Genomic DNA, 18,755 nt, shown 5'->3' with positions numbered 1-18,755 from the left:
TGGGTCTATACTAATGCAATGCGTTCACTTAAATACTTTTACGTTGATACGCTTACATAAATACCCTTACATAGATACGATATCAATACACAATAACAGATCAGAACATAATAAGGTGCTATAGCATGGAACGATTTCAGGATCTAACTATACTAATGAATCACTTCTACATTGTGATAGTTATATTGGGTATACATGATCATAGTAATGTGGATGTTCGCGGCTTGCACTCATGCAGGGGTTGTGTGTAGTTCCTAGAATCTCTTGACAAGGGAGCGTTTAGCATAGGATCTAGCCATCACATTATGCCTTAACCCTTAATTAAGGCAAAATAGTACTTAAAGTAGTCACTTATTGCAAATACTACAGTACATACACTGTCAATACGAAAATTACAGAAGGATATAAAATTCCAGTGTCAATATTATTAATACCTTTACCATGTGTCATATTCACATAATTGATGAGGTAAGTTAGACTTAATTAATAATAGTCGTACAGTCGGGTCTTGGTAGAAGGCTACTTTCAAAACAGTCGAGTCTTGGTAGAAGGCTACTTTCAAAAGTTTAGGATCATAATGCTAGCTTTATGATTCCTTAATGTATACACCATAGGATACATATATACCAATAGGATCCGACAGCTAATAGGATATGTGTTCTCCACTTCATTTCCTGTCCTCGTTTGGTTGTGGGCTTGGAACGGATTCGCCCAATCTATTATCTACCTGATTCTATATATATTTATGCTTAGTATACATTAAGTCATCATAAGGGTGCCGGGTATGGATCAGGTTATAGGACACAGAGTCGAAGCATAGTTTGTCTAGTACAAAACTTACTTTTCAAAGTCAGTACTTTTGGTATACAAAACTAGAGATTTCCCATATAAGGGCTTAATCCATTTTATTAAGCCAGTACAATTTTAAAGACTTTAGGTGAGTAAATCTATAACACCTTAGTTTATACACCATGTTTATATATAAAACGAATAGCCAATAGATAGTTAAATGCGTGTTTTTCGCCTTACTTCCTATCCTCGTTGGGTTGTGGACTTAGGGCAGATTCACCCAATTAACTTTCTACCCGATATCAGATTATATATAGAAGTATAAACAAAGCTATTATAAAAGTAGTCACTGTGGTCATTATTTTACTATAATAAAAAAAAGGTTTTCCTAAATAACTTTCATTAGATATAAAGAAACCATTACAAATAACTCCATGAGTAACAAGTGAATACACCCGGGGTTATATATGACAATTATCTAACAACCAATGGAATGCGTGCTATCCGCCTTACTTTTTGTTCCCCGTTGGGTTGTGAGCTTAGGGCAGATGCGTACAATCAATTGTTGGTTTACTCTGAGTTATATATAACTTGTACTCAGTTAGTACCCATAGAAAGGCTTGTAGTGTCATTTTACTTGACTTTCATTCAAGTAGGAAATATAGGATTTTCTAGAGGAACAGGCGAACTTTCAAAACAGAACTTACAGCTTACATCACTTGTACATATACATTTTCAACCACATTTTTCAGCTTACTCACATCACTAGAATCTTATGAACTCACCAGCTTAATTGTTGATCAACTGTTTCAAATAACTTGTATTCTCAGGAGACTATTAGACAGGTGCTCGTGCTGGGGATTCAGAAGAGGGAGCATTATAGCTTCAAGTCTTGTTTTGTTATTTGTATATGACTTCTATGTTTTGTGAACGCACACATTGTAAATACTTTCTTTTGAAATGAAATGGTTGTTCATTACTTGCTTACCATATACATATCTCGTGATACTAAACATGACGTCCTCCACCCATGAACGTTTTCGCCGTTCCGGTTTTGGGGTGTGACACTAGGATCATCAATCGATTCTTTTTGAATGTGCTCCATAGACCAAGAAGGAAATAATGATTTCTGAGTTTCAAGCACAATTTTCGTATTCTTGGCCTCAGCTTCTTCCGCCTCTAATTTCTTCAGAAGAGCTTGGAGATCGTGTAGTTCTTTATATCTTATTTCCCTTTCATACCTTTAGGCTTCGGTAAGATTTCTTCATTTTCACTTTCCAAAATGCCTTTGCCTTTCTCTTTTCCTAAACCAGAAGCTACATTATCCTTCTGATCAGTTGTAGGCTTTGACTGTTGTTCCATGGCTCCCCCTTGTTTCATAGAAGTCTCGCTTCCCGAAACACCTTGGATTTGATTGAGCATAGAAAAAACAGGTTGAAGTTTTTTAGATAATTGTTATCAAACCGAGATAGTGAAAAAGGAGTCACGAGTCTCAACAAACCTCATTAGGTATTGGTTAATCTCTGAAACAAAACATTTGACTAAAGAATGATATGGGCATATTTAGTCATATAATTTATAAATAATCTTAATACTTTATGTTGATTTTATCTCCTTTAATGAACAAAAGGTGCTTAATTAGTTTATAATTTCATTTTTCAGCAACAATGACATGCTCGGATGGAAAAGGAAGCGGATTTAGCAATTGGAAGCTTGTATCTTGGATTTTGAAGAAAGAAGGATGTTGCTAGACAGCTTGATCCCTCGTCAGTGTTTTGACCATATCTCATGAACCGTAACTCCGATTGACGATATTTAAAATGTTCTGAAAACTAGACACAATTACGGACGACTTTCATGTTTTGGGAAAATGTTGATTCCAAAAGAACTCGACGAGTTAGCCATCAGCGTGACGCGTTGATCAGAAAGTTCGCGATCCTTGACGCTGACTTGCCGTACACGAGATTTTAATGACTAACTCGACAAGTTGGGTCAAAAAACTCGTCGAGTTGGATCTGTTTTCAGAATCTATATATAGAAACGATTTCATTCAGAACCCTAACTAATTATGGAAGCTTTGGACGATTTTTGGAAGCCATAAGGGTTCTTGGAGCTCCGGTTTTTGAGAATTCAACCTAGAAGTCAAGTTAGAAGAGATCAAAGGCAATAAGCACTAAATGTTTTCTTAATCTTTTGCATAAACTATGTTTACATCATTAGATTTCATTTTTGGATTGTTAATTGTTGTAGACATGAGCTAAAAACTCTTTGCTTCTGTTTAGGGTAGATAAACTTATAACTATGTTTTGATTTTATGGCATGGATTAATTTTGATTTGGTGAATTGTCTTGTTAAGCTTGTTAAAGAGCCTTATGTGTTACAAATAATTATTTTCTGTTAATAATCAAGTTATTGAGTTGCATGAACATCATCTTAATTTCTTGAATCATATGGATTTGTGAAAGCAATATTGTATGCCTAGAATTAGTGAATATGAACCTAGGATTAACTCAGAAGATACGTAAGTTAATGTGTAAGTATGTATGATGAACAACCATACATGAGTTAATTGAATTGACATTTTTAGTTAGCTAATACTACAAGTCTTACTTGATCCAAATTGAACAACTAGGAAACTCGTTAGTTTAATCAATTGACTACTGTTTGAATTAACTAGTTTGCTAAGGATTAGTAATGGTGAACATGAATCTAATCACATTAGAAATTGGTAGCCAATAACATAATAATCCATTGCACTTGCCATGAAATCAACTATAGGAATAAGTGAGTCGAACCTAAACAGAAGTCTCTTTTATCATTGAATTAGTTACCTTCTATTCTATTTAGTTGTTTAGTTGTGTTTTGTTTTAGTGTTATTTGCTTACTTAATTTTTCTAGTCTTGCAAAACTAGAGAGAAGCGGCCATTTTAATTAATTGTTTTATTTAGATAATATTAGTATTAATTTTAGCTATTACCGTTCCCTGTGTTCAATACCATACTTGCTTAAACTAAACTGTTATCAATAGGTACACTGTCTGTGTGAGTTTATTTTATTTGACTTTGTTAGGATTAAAACTAGTGCACTTCACACATATCAAAGACCTCTCATTTTCAAGATCAGCATTACGCTTAGAAGTATTCTTCAGTTTCTCATAAAGGACCTTTTCCTTCTGAGTTTTCTCAGCCAACTCATCCATAATCTTGTTTTCAACTGCCAAGTCTTCTTGCAGCTTTTCAATCTTGGAGATGATGGAGGAAGTGAGTTCAACATTTTCAACTTTGATTTCTGAATGAATAAGGGAAAGAGCCTCCTTATCAGCTTTCAGTGAAGTGCAAAAGCCTTCAATCACCTTATTCATGTATGCAGTATTTTTGTTAGAGGAGGTTCTGAAATCATTCATAAACGTTGTCACCTCTTGATGTAGTTTTTCGACTTTTGCGGTCGATTCGGAAATCGTCTTTTGAGAGGCTTGGATTGCCTTGGTTGCTTCTTCAAGAACTTTACGTTTGACGATGTGACCATATCAACAGTGGCTTTGTGAGATGTCAGCATATATTTCCACTTGGGTGAAGATACAGAGGCGGAAGACTCCAAGATTGAATAAAGCTTCTCTTTGAGCTGTTTGAACTGTTGTTTGGTCATTGGAGCTTCATCGTCATCACTGCTGAGGTTGATGGTGAAACGGCTAAAGAAAAAATCAGTAAAGGTCTCATGGTCATCTCCGAACAAGATGTTGGCAGTATCATTAGAAGGAGGATTTGTTGAAGTGCCCTGTTCGGAAGTCACATTGGTGTGGACATTGGCCCCACATCAGATGTGTTGATAGGGATGCCTGAAGTTTGTACCTCCTCCAAAACAAACTTGTGTAGAGGGACTTCCAGTGGAGCTATGACTGATGTTGTGGTAGGAGTGGTGGAATCAGTAAAGATAGGTGAGGTTAATAGGATGAAGATCTGATGAACATAAATTCCAATAGAACCCATTCGTGGTAGTGGAGGGATGGAGGAAATCGGAATTGTCGAGGTAATTGGAGAGGTTAGTTAAGTAACGGGTGGTGGAGGTGGAGTAGTAGTGAGGTTCAAAACGGGTTCTTGGATAATTGTATGAAAGATATATGAAGTAGGAATAATGGAGGATGGTGGAGAAGATACCTTTGAAATTTGTTCTGTAGGAGTGGGTTCTGAAGTGGCAGCAGTATCTTCCTCCTCGTTTCAAAGTGGGTCAACCTCTTGAGGCTCTATTAAAGTCCTCTCATCTGACTCTTCTTAGAGAACCGGAGATGGAGATATCGGTTTCTTAGCAGGATTCCTTGTCTTCTTTTGAGCTTTGACAATTTCTGACAGAGCAACCTTGGCTTTTCTTTTACCACCCCCCCCCCCCCCCTCTTCGGTTTAGTGCTCTCATCAATCAATTGTCGAAGATCAACTGGCATCAGACCAACACTAGAAGAAGGTAGATTCTGATACTCCCTCACAATTGCATTGTCAAGAGGAACCTTAAACAACATTGCATCTTGTATTGTGCCAATAAAATCGAAGTTTCTAGCATCTGACATAACAAAGGTATACTACAAGAAAAAGACCCTTTTACCACGCGCAAACCACAACACTCATTGATTTATGTTACGCAAAAGAGAGTGACATTAAAATAGTGTCATCTCTCCAAAAAATTTAAGGATTTAGGTCACGCATTATTGTGTGTCCTTAAATTCGTGTCTTAAGGAAAAAAATTAAAAACACAGAGGGCGCTTTATCTTAAACGCGCGTCCTCTATATATGTCGCTTTATAATTTTAATGAAACACGCATCTCAACCTTGTTAACGGGGGAAAACGAATTCCCCAAAATTTTGAAAACCCGCCTATTCCTTTCTACAATCTTTCTATCTTTTGTCTTCACAACCATGACCAGTGAATGTCAACCGAAGAAGGACGAGCATTCCACTCTTGATTTCTCTAACTCTTTCTCATTTTCTGATTTAAACTTGAAAGAATCAATAAAAATCTAAGGTTCCCATCAGAAATGCACTCATTGTCTTACTGTTAGAGAGCCGGTGATTTAGGGCGTCACTACACGAGTTGTCTCTACAACATCCGATGAGTTTGGATTCACCCCACCTAGAAAGGATTAAGTTACGTCTTCGTTCTTCTCTCATCATAATTTTTTACATTCTTCTATCAATCTTGATTTTATCTTATACAACGACAAGCAAGCACAAGAAAGATACAATGCCTTTTTCTCGTCTCTTCCCTTCTGTGGGTTCTCCTTCCTACGCGGTTAGAGGCACATACTTCATCACCACCAAAATAGGTAATACTAACCTAACTTTAATTGGGTGATGTTCTAATTTCTCCATCGACTGGAAAGAGCGCTAAATCAGGTACCCATATAATTTCTTCCTCAGTTGGGTTCTAAATTGCTAAAGGTGTCTTGCTAGCTTCCAAGATTTGTTTTCTATTATCCCTCCTGATAAGTTTATTTTCATCAATTTTACTTCCTTTCTACCCCCATCAAAGTGTTACTGGGGTTCACTCAAAGTTGAATTGGATAAGGCTCGTCATACCACTTGTTATGGTGGTGAAGTTCAAATGATTTATTGTTACAAAATGTCGGTTGCAGTTCAGACTTTCAGTGGCGACGTCAAGGTATACTCCCGCTATCAACTACATTTTTTTCGTTAAAACTCATATTTTTTTATGTAAGTTGTTTGTAGTCTCCAAGACTTCGATACTTTCTTCTGAAACACTAATCTTTACCTTTTTAATGACCTTGAATTTGTTGATTGTGTGTTTATGAGAGCATATTGTACACCTACTATTTTTGTAATGCCTTTTAGAAAAAATTAGGCTATGATATCGTAGAGGTAAATATTTGATTATTCTGGGATTTTTTTTCATCAGCTTCAGCCATGTAGGAGTTAATTTTATGACTTTATACTTCGTAGATTTTCCCATTTCATTGGAAAAAAGGGAAGCTCTTATCATCATATTCTTATTTTTTGTGATGCAATGATTGAAAATAACAAATTTTAACCTGCTTAAGCGGATGGGCAACCTACCTCTAACTATAATTAAGATCTTTAATTTGGAAGAAATGGCCCGCTTTATGGTATACAAAAACCACCTGTGATTTGAAAATGATGTTGAAACTCATTTCTTGTATGGCGTTTATAGTTTTGTGAGTAAGGGATTTAATACAAAATGCATTCTTTACATATGGGTTATGATTGGATGGTGTTGATAGTGGTAAAACCAAAAAAAATGTTTGGAGTTGTCAATCAAACTTAATACGTGTTATTTTGAATCTTAACACGTATTTAAGAAAACGATTTGTATTTTTAAAGGAAATTAGGGATATTATTAACAAATTCTTATTGGTTATCTCTAAATAATAAAATAAAATTAATTTTTTGGGATTAATGTGTTGAATGAGATTAACTTGATATCAACCTCCCCTAACCTACCATAGCCCTACCATAAGTGTGTGACCTTGTAAACATATGAAATGCTACTCTATCTACAAAAGCACCTATCATCTTGAAACCAAAGTTGAAGCTCAGGTATTTATTGTGTGTATTTACATGTTTTTGATAAATGGATTTGAGGAAAAAGATATTATTTTTAATATTTTTAAAATGAATTCTGAGTACATTTTGAAAAATGCATCAAGGGTTTTTGTTAAGGTTTATATTTTGATCACGCAGATGACCTTGTGAAATTAATAGTGATGTTTGTGGTGCTCTTGAGATTTATTATGACAGAAGAGGTTGTGAGGACCAACCTTATAAATTACATGTGTTATATTTCAGAGCTTTTATGGTTTAAGAATGTAGATTCCTTATTGGGGTTTTTGTGGACTATAAAATTGGTTGTGATTTTGTCGTAAACTCAAGCAATTTTTGTGAACTACATTTTTGTTGATATGGCAGGAGGAAACCCTTAATCATGTAACACATGTTGGACTCTTGGGTGATGGCTTAAAAGAAAGAAGATCATTGGCGAGCATTATAGATTTACTTGTTTGTAATTAGCTAAAGAAAATAGTTATCTTATAATGGTTAAATGAAAGGAACAGAAACATATTTTTATTTATCTATGTATTATAGCATGCCAATTTCATTTCTTTCTCTTACATCATTGTAGTTCCTATTTTTTTCTTTCAAGGAATTCTACTTTTTAATATCAACCAGAGTATATCTGTTCTTTCTCTTAGGCCATTATAATTTGACAAATCTACCCACTGCGTGTCGAGTCATCTTATCTAATGATGGTGTTGCTTTTTCCGCAATGGTTTCTAGTCGACTCATGAGTTTGAAAGAGCCTTCTTCTGGTAATGACAAATTTACCCTTGGTCTAACCATGTTTGGTGTTACAATTCCATGTGTAAATGTTGTGAAAGAACGATTGAATAAGGAAGGTTATGAGACTTTGATTTTTCATGCAATTGGAGTTGGAAGGAGAGCTATGGAGGATTTAGTCAGAGAAGGATTTATATAGGTGATTCTTGAAAACTTTATATTACATTTTTAATCTCTAGATTGGAACTACTAAGGGGCTTATAAAATTCTTACTTTTTGTTTTAAGTGTAGGAGCTTTAGATATGGTGAACTTTGGTGCTAAGAACACCATACCTTTGAATTTTCAACAGAGGAAAATAAAATATATGAACACAATGAAAAAGTATCTATCTATCTATCTCAGTGGCATTTTTGTAAATAGTCAGCAGTTAATGTGAAAGCCTTGTTTTCTTGACTTTTCTTACTAAATCAAAAAGAAAAAAGGATATAAAGTATGATCATTAGGTAGTAGAGTAGAAATGTAAAGCCTCTGATAAATTTCTTTATGACAAAAATACCCACATTGTGTACAAGTGTCATTGATGCGAACCACAGTGGAGGAAAAAAAGAAATTTGTTGCTTTTATTGCACGAAAATTGAACAAATCATCTTCAAAAATACGTGTTTGTTTACCAGAAATAGGCATCTCTACTTTAGATGTCCCTGAAAATCCTTTCTATGATACAAATGCTACTGGTGCTCTTATAGAAGAATTAAAAAGATTTATTGAGCCTACAAAAGATAAGAAGGTTAGTTTCGTAATTAATCAAACTATGTTACCATTTATGAAACTCTTAATGCAAAGGTACTATTTATTCATTTACTTAATTTACTTAACATTGACATGACTAAATGGGTGATGTTGTCTAGTCTGGATAAAGTGTTAAATGACCGTTTTACCCTTTCATTTCAACAAACAAATTTCCTAAGTCCTAACTTATACAAACTTTCCCTGATTTATTTCTTTCTTCCATCCGCCATTAGGTAATTTTGTCTAATCTAGATAACGTAGCTGATCAAAATCAAAGAGCGATGAGAACAAAGTTATCCCAGTATGTAGATTGGACGGGCATGAAGGTTCTATATTCCGTATTGCATGGTCTTTGGATGGATCGAAACTGGTGTCTATCTCGGATGATCGCAGGTCAATTCTCATCCTAACTTTATGAGCCTTTTGACTTTTCATATTAAATCCTTTGATATCTTATTAGTGCAGTGCTCGTATCTGGGAAGTTCTTACTGGAAAAAAAGAGTTTGATGATGCAACATAGGTGATTGTTTCTCCTTCTACTGGGCCTGTGCTATTTGGCCACACTGCCATGGTTTGGGATTGTTGTATGTCCGACTCTATAAGCCCACCTCTCCCTTCAGTTTATCTTTATTCTTGGTTCGCCTATTCTCTTTAGTGAAAACAAATTGAATGGGACATTGCCTAATATGTGATGTGATGTGATAGATTGTTAAGTTTGATGTTTCCTTGTTAATAGTCTTCATTACCAAAAAATTTCCTTGTCGAGTCAACTCATAAGTTCAAAATTAGTGCATCTTTGTTTTATTTGCTACAGACAAGGAAAACATGTCTGGATCATATTACCTCTTTTCTAGTTCATTGGATGTGCCATTTCATCTACATTTGTTATGTGTGTTGTGTGGCCAACAAACATCTGTTTTCATTACTTTGGTGTATGCAATTATTAATCCACAGTAAGTCCATGGACTGATTGATATGCTTATAATGTGTTTTTGGATTGTCCTGTAGGTAGCATCTGAGCTTCTGATTAATTTGGTGTATTATTTTGGTAGGTTCATCATGCTATATGGCTAATAATGATCTCTAGGGTCTGCTAGAAGGATTGGAGACTGTAGTTAAGCATCTATCTAAGACTTCATGCCAAGGACTTGATGAATTTAAGCTAGCAATGTTTTACTTGATTTGGACATGAACCCTATGATATCATACTTTGGCATGGCTAGAAGCTTTGGAGGAAACATGACTCAAGCAAAAGCAAACACACATAGAGTTATTGGCACATAGTAAGCTAGATAATGCAATTGTATATAAATTCTGCTTCTCTTGAGTTCATTTCTTTTATTACATTTACTCATTATTGGAATAATTATTTGTATTTGACATATTGGTGAAATGAATTATCTTTGTTATTTATGGTATTTTATTTTGTATTATGAGATTTTTAATGTGTTGTTTAATTTGAAAATTACTAAATCTATCAAAATATATAATTTTTAAAACATTTAACTTTATGACACACAAAAATGTGTGTCGTCTTTCTTTATGACATGGGCTTTAATGATACGCAATGCGAGTCGTAAACGTGCATCGTAAGGTTACGAAACGCAAATGTGTGTCGCCTTCTTTATGACAGGGCCTTCCTTGACACGCATTGCGTGTCGTAAGAGTGCGTCGTAAATAGACAACGCGCAAAAACGTGTCGTATTTCGTTATGACAGGGCCTTCCTTGACACGCATTTACGTGTCGTCTAAGCGTTTTATGACACGCATTGCGCATCGTAAAAGGCTATTTTTCTAGTAGTGGTAGACGTTTGGTGTATCGAGATTTCATCCATTAAGGAATTTGTCATCAATGGGAGTTTGAAATGGCCTAGGGCACGGTGAACCACGATAGACCAGAATCTGGCACATGAAATCTCAGTGTGTCGAATGTTGAAAATAGTGCTTTTAATGAGTTGAGTCCACAAAATAGAACCATAGCCCATAGATTAGAGTGTAGAAAAATTTACTTGCGCTGTTTGAACCAGCAACTCTCTTCGAGAAACTCTTGAACAGCAAGGTGAACAACCCATTCCACATTGGAGGAACGAAGGGTTTCCTGAACATGGACAACAAGGAGATGTCGCTACTGTAGTCCATCTGATAGAATATCTTTATTAAGCCAGTGGTTGGAATTAACTCTGGATCCACATGAACTTTAGGTAAAGTAAGCCCTAGAAGTTTGCTAAAATGGGGCTTTGTAATTGACATCTTATGAGATGCAACCTCGAAGTGGATAACATCATCTGCTTTCCTGTAGATAGTAGATGAGTATGCTTTTGATAGATGAACCAGGGGAACAGTTTCCGCCATTATTAATGCCTGAGACAGTGGCGAGAACTTAATGCATTCTATCATTGGCCTGATGACTTCATTGTAGCGTGAAGAATCAAGATCAAGAATCAAGTTCTGGTTGGGCTTCACAGTAAGCATGATGACAGAGGCGGACTGCTCAATGAAGGAGATGTTCTCAGATGAACCTGCCATTGTTACATTGAAGAAGATGATGAACAGTAGAGAGAGAACAATTTTTCCTTTGAGGGTTTTGAGAATTGTGTTTGCGATGAGAGAAAGTGAACCGTTCAAAACCCTTTTATACGGTATGTGATGAGTGGAGAGAGAAACCGCCGATTCACATTCCTGTACATCGTAAAACTAGCCTGTAAAATTGTGATAGCTCATCCACATGTTTCAGATGCCATTGTAACAGACACGCGTACGTCATGGAATTTAAAAGTCGCGCTTGATTTGAGTTTTCATCTCTTGAAACACCGCCATTTCGGATGGACACATTCGGAAACATTATACAAACCACCAGCTTTGAAACCATGACATGTTCTCAGAATTAAAGTAACCAATCAGACTTGGAACCAAAATTTGAAAAATCACAAGGACTTTTGTGCAAGAGTGTGCCAAAGATAAAGAAATAAAGCAAATCTAATTTGAGGGATTCTATGATGTAAAATAAGATTGATTTGAAAACCAGATGGATCCCAGGCAATGATCTCTTCCTTCTGAGTCAAGAGGGACTCTGAAGTGTTTGTGTGGTTTCCCGTTGAATTATGATCATCTGTTTATTGAGAAACAGTGAAAGGCTTTATTTAGTAGGCTTTAAGGGTGGCTTAAGCTTCAACCAGATTCTGAAACTCAACATAAGTCCGAAATCCAAATGAAGTACTTGTTTGACCGGTGTAGCCATAATAACAAGTAAGCTTTGGATTGTCTTTAAAGTGACCGGATATAATGGAAATCTCAATATATATATATATATATATATATATATATATATATATATATATATATATATATATGGATCTTTTGGGAAGAAATGACTTGGGTCGAGAACATTTCATTAAGATCAAGCAAAAAGATAAATTTAGATTTCAAATTTATACTGGTACAAACCAATAAGGTTTTATTCGTCAATGCCTTGGTTAAATTTTCTAGAACAAAAAGATGTTCATCGTCAATTCAGAAGTAGGAATCGGATTTTGGGTTTCACTCGAAATCGTGGTGATAACAATTGCAAGATCATAAAGACAGATGTTGGGTAACCATAAACTTCAATAGTAATTTCTGAGAGTCTCAAGGGTTACGTTTATGAACATGAAAATGATGAAGAATATATAGATTGGTTCCGAAGAAGATAATGTACCTCTGCTATATTAGTATAACCAAGCAGTAAACTCTTAACTCAATATGAGAAGAATAAGGTAGCTAAATCACTTATGTGATTTAACAGTCTGATTGGGAATAAACGATCGGAATGAAAGTTTCAATAAGGCTTCGAACATAGAGTCTAAGAGTCTTGGGACAACATACAGCAGCATATTTCTAGGGACGCTTAGCTAGTATACAATGTCTAAATCATACCCGCCCTTTCGTTCTGAATTAAGGTAATGGAGAAACTTAACTTGAGAGAAGAACGCCAATTCCTTGAAAATAACATGTTTTTGGTGTTTTTGATTTTTGAAAAGAAAATACAGAAACAAATAAAGAATTTTTGAATTTTTGAATTTTCTAAAGAAAATGAAAATAGAAATAAAAGAAAAATATTTTTGATGTTCTAAAAAAATGAAAAACTGAAATAAAAGAAAAATATTCTTGATAATTTTGATGTTCTTATAAAATGAAAACCAGAAATAAAAGAAAAATATTTTTGATATTTTTGATGTTCTGAAAAAAATGAAAAACGGAAATAAGAGAAATATATTTTTGATGTTCTGAAAAAAAATGAAAAACAGAAATAAAAGAAAACTTTTTTTGATATTTTTAATGTTCTGAAAAAAATGAAAAACATAAACATTAATGAACTGTGACTTCTGAACCATTCTGAAGCTCGGAATCAGTCGGAATAGACTTAATTTACAACGGATATACATCATTCCGAAACTAGGATGAACAGTAGCTTTCGAAGCATTTTGAAGCTCGGAACTAATCAGAATGTGAACAGTGAGTTCTGAAACATTTTGAAGCTCGGAACTATTCAGAATGTGAACATTGAGTTTTGAAGCTCGGAACCATTCAAAATGTGAAGAGTAACTCCGATAATTATGAAGATGGTTTCAGAACTGAGTCAACTTCTATCATTCCTAACCCTTGTAAAATCCGATTGAAGGATGCTTCAGGTAGGGCCTTTGTGAAGATATCAACCATCTGATCTGAGAATCTAACAAAATGAACTTCGACGTTCCCATCCTCAAAATGATCCTTTATAAAGCGATATCTTAGTGCTATATGCTTTGTCTTGGAGTGTTGCACTGGATTGTGGCAAATTCTTATAGCACTTCTGGAATCACAATACAGAGGTATTGTCTTCACGTTAATTCCATAATCTCTAAGCTAGGTATGAATCCACATTATTTGGGATGTACAAGATGTTGTTGCATTGTATTCAGCTTCAGCAATCGAGAAGGATACACATGTCTGCTTCTTAGATTGCCAACTTACAAGCTTGCCATCCAGAAACTGACATCCCCTATAAGTGTTTTTCCGATCAAGGCCACATCCATCTAGGTCAGCATCAAAGCATGCTTGCACAAAGAATCCATAACTCGATGGATACCATAGACCAAGAGAAGTTGTCCAAGATATGGAAGTGCATCTCGACATGACGGCTCGGCGGAAAGCGGTTTTCCAGTGCTTACATGCACCACATGTCAAGATTTTCTTCTGGCTATCCCTATAGATGGGCTTGGCCAACACATGTCTCCCGTGGAGTATTGTACTATTCTCAAATATCGACTCATGATTCCCATATTCCCAGCAGACGAGATATGTCATGTGTATCGCAAGGCATGTTTGGACTTTTTTGGAGAGCATGTAGTTCACTGTAAAAAAACTCCCGGGGTTCAAATACAGGCATAATATGGTTAGGGATGTTTTGTTTGACATATTTAAGCATGTCGTGGTTTCCGTTAAGAAATAGGCACCTGTTAATTTCTTGACTGACCCGACAGAAGGAAGGTCAACCCTCAGACCGGCTGACATTTTGATTTTCGGATGGGTCGGAGGGAAACACGCATGTGTGGATCTTACAGGGGTATCCCCTCTCGTGGGCCTGAGGGTTGGGGGTTTCACGGCGGGACATGCTGCTTTAAAAGCAGCCACATGCAAAGTCACCAAACATGAGAAATCATGAATGGAAAATCAACACGTGTTCATACCATTTGCATTTGATAAGTTTGGTTTCCTCGCACCGGATGCGATAGAGCTTCTTAAAAGAGTACAAAGAATCATGCATAGTAATGTTATATCCCCTAGATCTTCGGATGTGGTCTTTAAAAGAATCAGTTTTACCATTCAAAAAAGCTTAGCGGCACAGCTTGTTGCTCGTTTTCCATCTCACTCATTGTACAATGACAATTAAAATATTGTGAGGTTTATGTTTTATCTTCTAAAAAAAATCTTAACTGCCAACATATGAGGTTCTCGAGGATTGGCTTGAAATCGATCACAGTAACACACAACAGATATAATGTCAGGATGACTGGAAGTTAAATAAAACAGAGACCCAATCATTTGTCGATATAAAGTGATATTAGTTGCCGGTTTATCAAGAGAATGAGTGAGTTTCGTTCCGACAACATTGGAACTTTGACTTTAGAATCACCCACCATTCTGAATTTCGCCAATAAAGTTTTAGTGAAGGCTTCTTGACTGATGAATATACCTTCTGAACTCTGTCTTATATTTAAGCCAAGAATAAAGTTAATTTTACCCATAGAACTCATTTCAAATTTAGTTTCCATTAGTTTTCAGAATTCAACTATTAAGCTAGGATGAGTTGATCTGAAAATAATGTCATCAACGTAAATCTGAAAAATCATTAAATGGTTACCTTCATTCTTACGAAAGAATGTAGGATCAACAGTACCTTTAAATTTAAATTGTTTAAGGAAACGAGTTAGAGTTTCATATCATGCCTTTGGTGCTTGTTTAAGACCATTTACCGCTTTATCCAAAACATAGCAATGATTCGGAAATCTTTCATTCACAAAACCTGGAGGTTGTTCAACATAGACAGTTTCTTCAATCTCTCCATTCATAAATGCACACTTCACATCCATTTGATATTCATCAAAAATTTTGTGAGCAGCATAGCCGAGAAAAATACAAACTGATTCCAGTCTAGCCACTGGTGTGAACATCTCTTTGTAGTCAATTCCTTCTTCTTGAAAGTAACCTTTAACTACTAACCTTGCCTTGTTGTGAATTATGTTTTCTTCTTCATCCATCTTATTCCAGAACACCCATTTCATTCCAACTACAGATGCGTCATTCAGAGTGAGAACCAATCTCCATACTTTATTTCGCTCAAATTCATCGAGTTCATCCTGCATAGATTGAACCCAATCTGCGTAATCAAGAGCAATTTTAACAATTTTAGGCTTAATTTTAGAAATGAAAGAATTAAAAATGCAAGATTCCAATTTAGAAAATAATGTAGTTTTTTTTATTTGTTTTTTTTTTTTGCTTTTTGTTATGCACGTGTAAGAACTCCTGAAGTTGAGTCTCTAATCACTTGAGATCGTGGATGATCTCTGGTCCATTTAGACATTGGAGGATAGTTCTAATCATAGGCATGATCAATTTCAGCATAAACTTCTTCAAATTCCGATTGTACATCCGAGTCATTATTTTCATTCCCCCTGGAAGTTTGCATGTGACCCGTCGTTCGGAATTGAATTCTCCCCTTAGATTGGATCATCGGTATCGAGGTTTGGAGTGGAACTCTCCCCCTGGATGGAAGCATCAGAACGTTCTGGATGAGATCCATTCAGAATTGGTTGCTTAGGACGATTCTCATTGTCTTCATCAGCTTTATTAAGAGGAATCGTCGTAGAATTTGTTGACGGAAAGATTTCCTTAGATTAACAATCTTCTTTTTGATATTTCTTCATGTAGTTGTCATCAAAGGTGACATAGTATCTTTCTTCATTTTTCTTTGATCTTTTGTTCAGAACTCGATATGCCTTTGAAGTTAGTAAATATCCCAAAAAGATTCCTCCATCAGCTATTTCATCAAATTTGTTCCGATTTTCTTTGGAATCGAATAGAAAGAACCTATATCCAAACACATGACCATAACTGACCAGGTACATTGAAGTCAGAGAATGGTTGTTCTGAGCCTACATCTTCATCAAGGAAGAAGTAGTATAATTCAATGGATTGCTAAGTGCACTTAGGGGGAGATTCTTGGAACCTAAAAGTGAACCTCTAGCAATCCTAATTCAAGGTGATTACTCTGAATTCAGTGTCAAGTTCCGAAGTGAAGAGCAGTCCGGAAGCTCTCCAGACTTGTAGAGAAGTTGATCAGAAGCTCAGAAGTGAAGACATTTCGGAATGGACTTCATGTCCAGAATATGTGGTGATCCGGAGAAGATGTTTTGTCTCTTTCTGCTTTAATTACTTTTGTCTCGTAGCATGATTAGACATTTCATAGGACTTAGTATGTTAGGCAATTTGGACAATCAGAATGTAAGAATTGTTCCTTATATCCGGTCCTATGTATGTTTATTGGTTTGTATTATGTTTCACTTACTCCTATTTAAAGGAGCTTTCAAAGCAATACAATGAGATGGATCATTCACTCAACTTTTGGCATTTACTAAGTTATTACAAATTTCTTTCAAACATTCTTCTTGTTCTTAATTTATTAGCTTTACCTTGATCATTTATTCTTATTCTTCATTTATGACTTGATTATTTGTTGAATATATTAACTAAGACTTGACTGGTCTTTCCAGGCTTGACTAGAACATTTATTAGCAAGCAGATATTGATCTTAAGCATTCACTCAAGGTTTGAGTTTTCAAACCTTGTACCTGTGCATTAGATCTATTTTGTCTCTCAATTAGTATTAGAGCTTGAGTGGTTGTCCTTTGAATCCATAAGAGTAGATCTATTTTGTTCTTTCAACCATTTCTGTGATAAGGATAAAAGTTCTTCTATATACCACTTTAGCTTGAAGATATCTTAACTTCAATGGCTGCTTTTAATCCTCAACAAATGATTTCAATGCAAATCGCAAATAGTGTTGGTGGCCCTACACATGCCCCGTTACTAGTTGTGGAAGAATATGATCACTGGAAAGTTAGAATGGAAAGATTTTTACTGGCCAAAGATAAAGGTGAAGAAATTTGGAGATCCGTCAAAGAAGGTCCTCATGTTCCTATGAGAATAGTTGTGAGAGATGTTGCTACTTAGCTTATGGTTCAAAATGAAACTCGTCCATCTCCTCTAACTGCAGATGATATTGAGAAGTTGCATGCTGATCAAGTTGGTTTCTCAGAAATGGTGTTTGGTGTTCCTCCTTCACTCTTCGAGCACATCAAATTATACAAATCAGCCAAAGAGATTTGGGACACTCTTCAGGACCTGATTGAAGGTTCGGAAAATATGAAAGACAAACACCTCACCTCAGTTGTCAACGAATTCGATACCTTCACTACCACTCCTGGTGAATCAGTGGCCTCAGCCTCTAACTGTTACCGAATTGTGGTCAACAATATGACTGTTCATGGGATTGCCCAATTTGTCACACCCCAAAAACCGAAGGCGGAAACATTTTCGGGGCAGACTCCACGTTGAGTATCAAATCCAATGTACATAGTAAGCAAAGTAAACAACCATTACATTACATATAAAAGTTTACATTTGTTTGAAAGTAAAGTTGTACAAGTGTGATACATAGTATATATGAACAAAAGTAAGACGTGTCTTCTACGCACTCCGTCTTCACCAAAAGGAATCATCGGGCACCTGTCTAATGCGGACCTAAGAATACAAGTAGTTTGAAAATCAGCATAACGCTGGTGAGTTCATAAGCCGTTTTGTTTTCTGAAAATGTACAAGTTCCTTTCTGTTTTCTGAAAAAGTTATGAACCAAAAAAATCCCATATTTTCTTAATAGTTAGTTATCGAATCCAAAAATGTAATGTAAAAGATGTACACTGAAAACATGTTTACCCTTGTGAATTGTAAAGTTTAGTTATCTGAATTATTACACGTTTCTGGCTATGTACAAATGTTGTCCCAGGAAAATCCCATATTTTCCTGAATGTTGGTTATCCATCCGAAATGTAATGTAAAAGATGTATACCGAGAACCTGGTTATCCTTGTGAAATGTATTAGTTTTAACATGCATATAAAACTAATATGTACAAAGTAAACTAGTTACTTTATTCATTATTACTATTTAGTAAATCTCTGTTATCCAAACTGCGAGTTCCATAACCATACGATAGACTAGATATGGCAATAAGTAGTCCAAATCACTTTATGACTTTCGTCACCCTTGAACCTTTCGTATAGATCTATACACTCAAGTCACGCT

The sequence above is a fragment of the Lactuca sativa genome, chromosome 5 (assembly GCF_002870075.4).
Source record: "Lactuca sativa cultivar Salinas chromosome 5, Lsat_Salinas_v11, whole genome shotgun sequence".
In the NCBI taxonomy this organism is placed as follows: domain Eukaryota; kingdom Viridiplantae; phylum Streptophyta; class Magnoliopsida; order Asterales; family Asteraceae; genus Lactuca; species Lactuca sativa.
Note: the sequence above shows the minus strand (reverse complement) of the source record.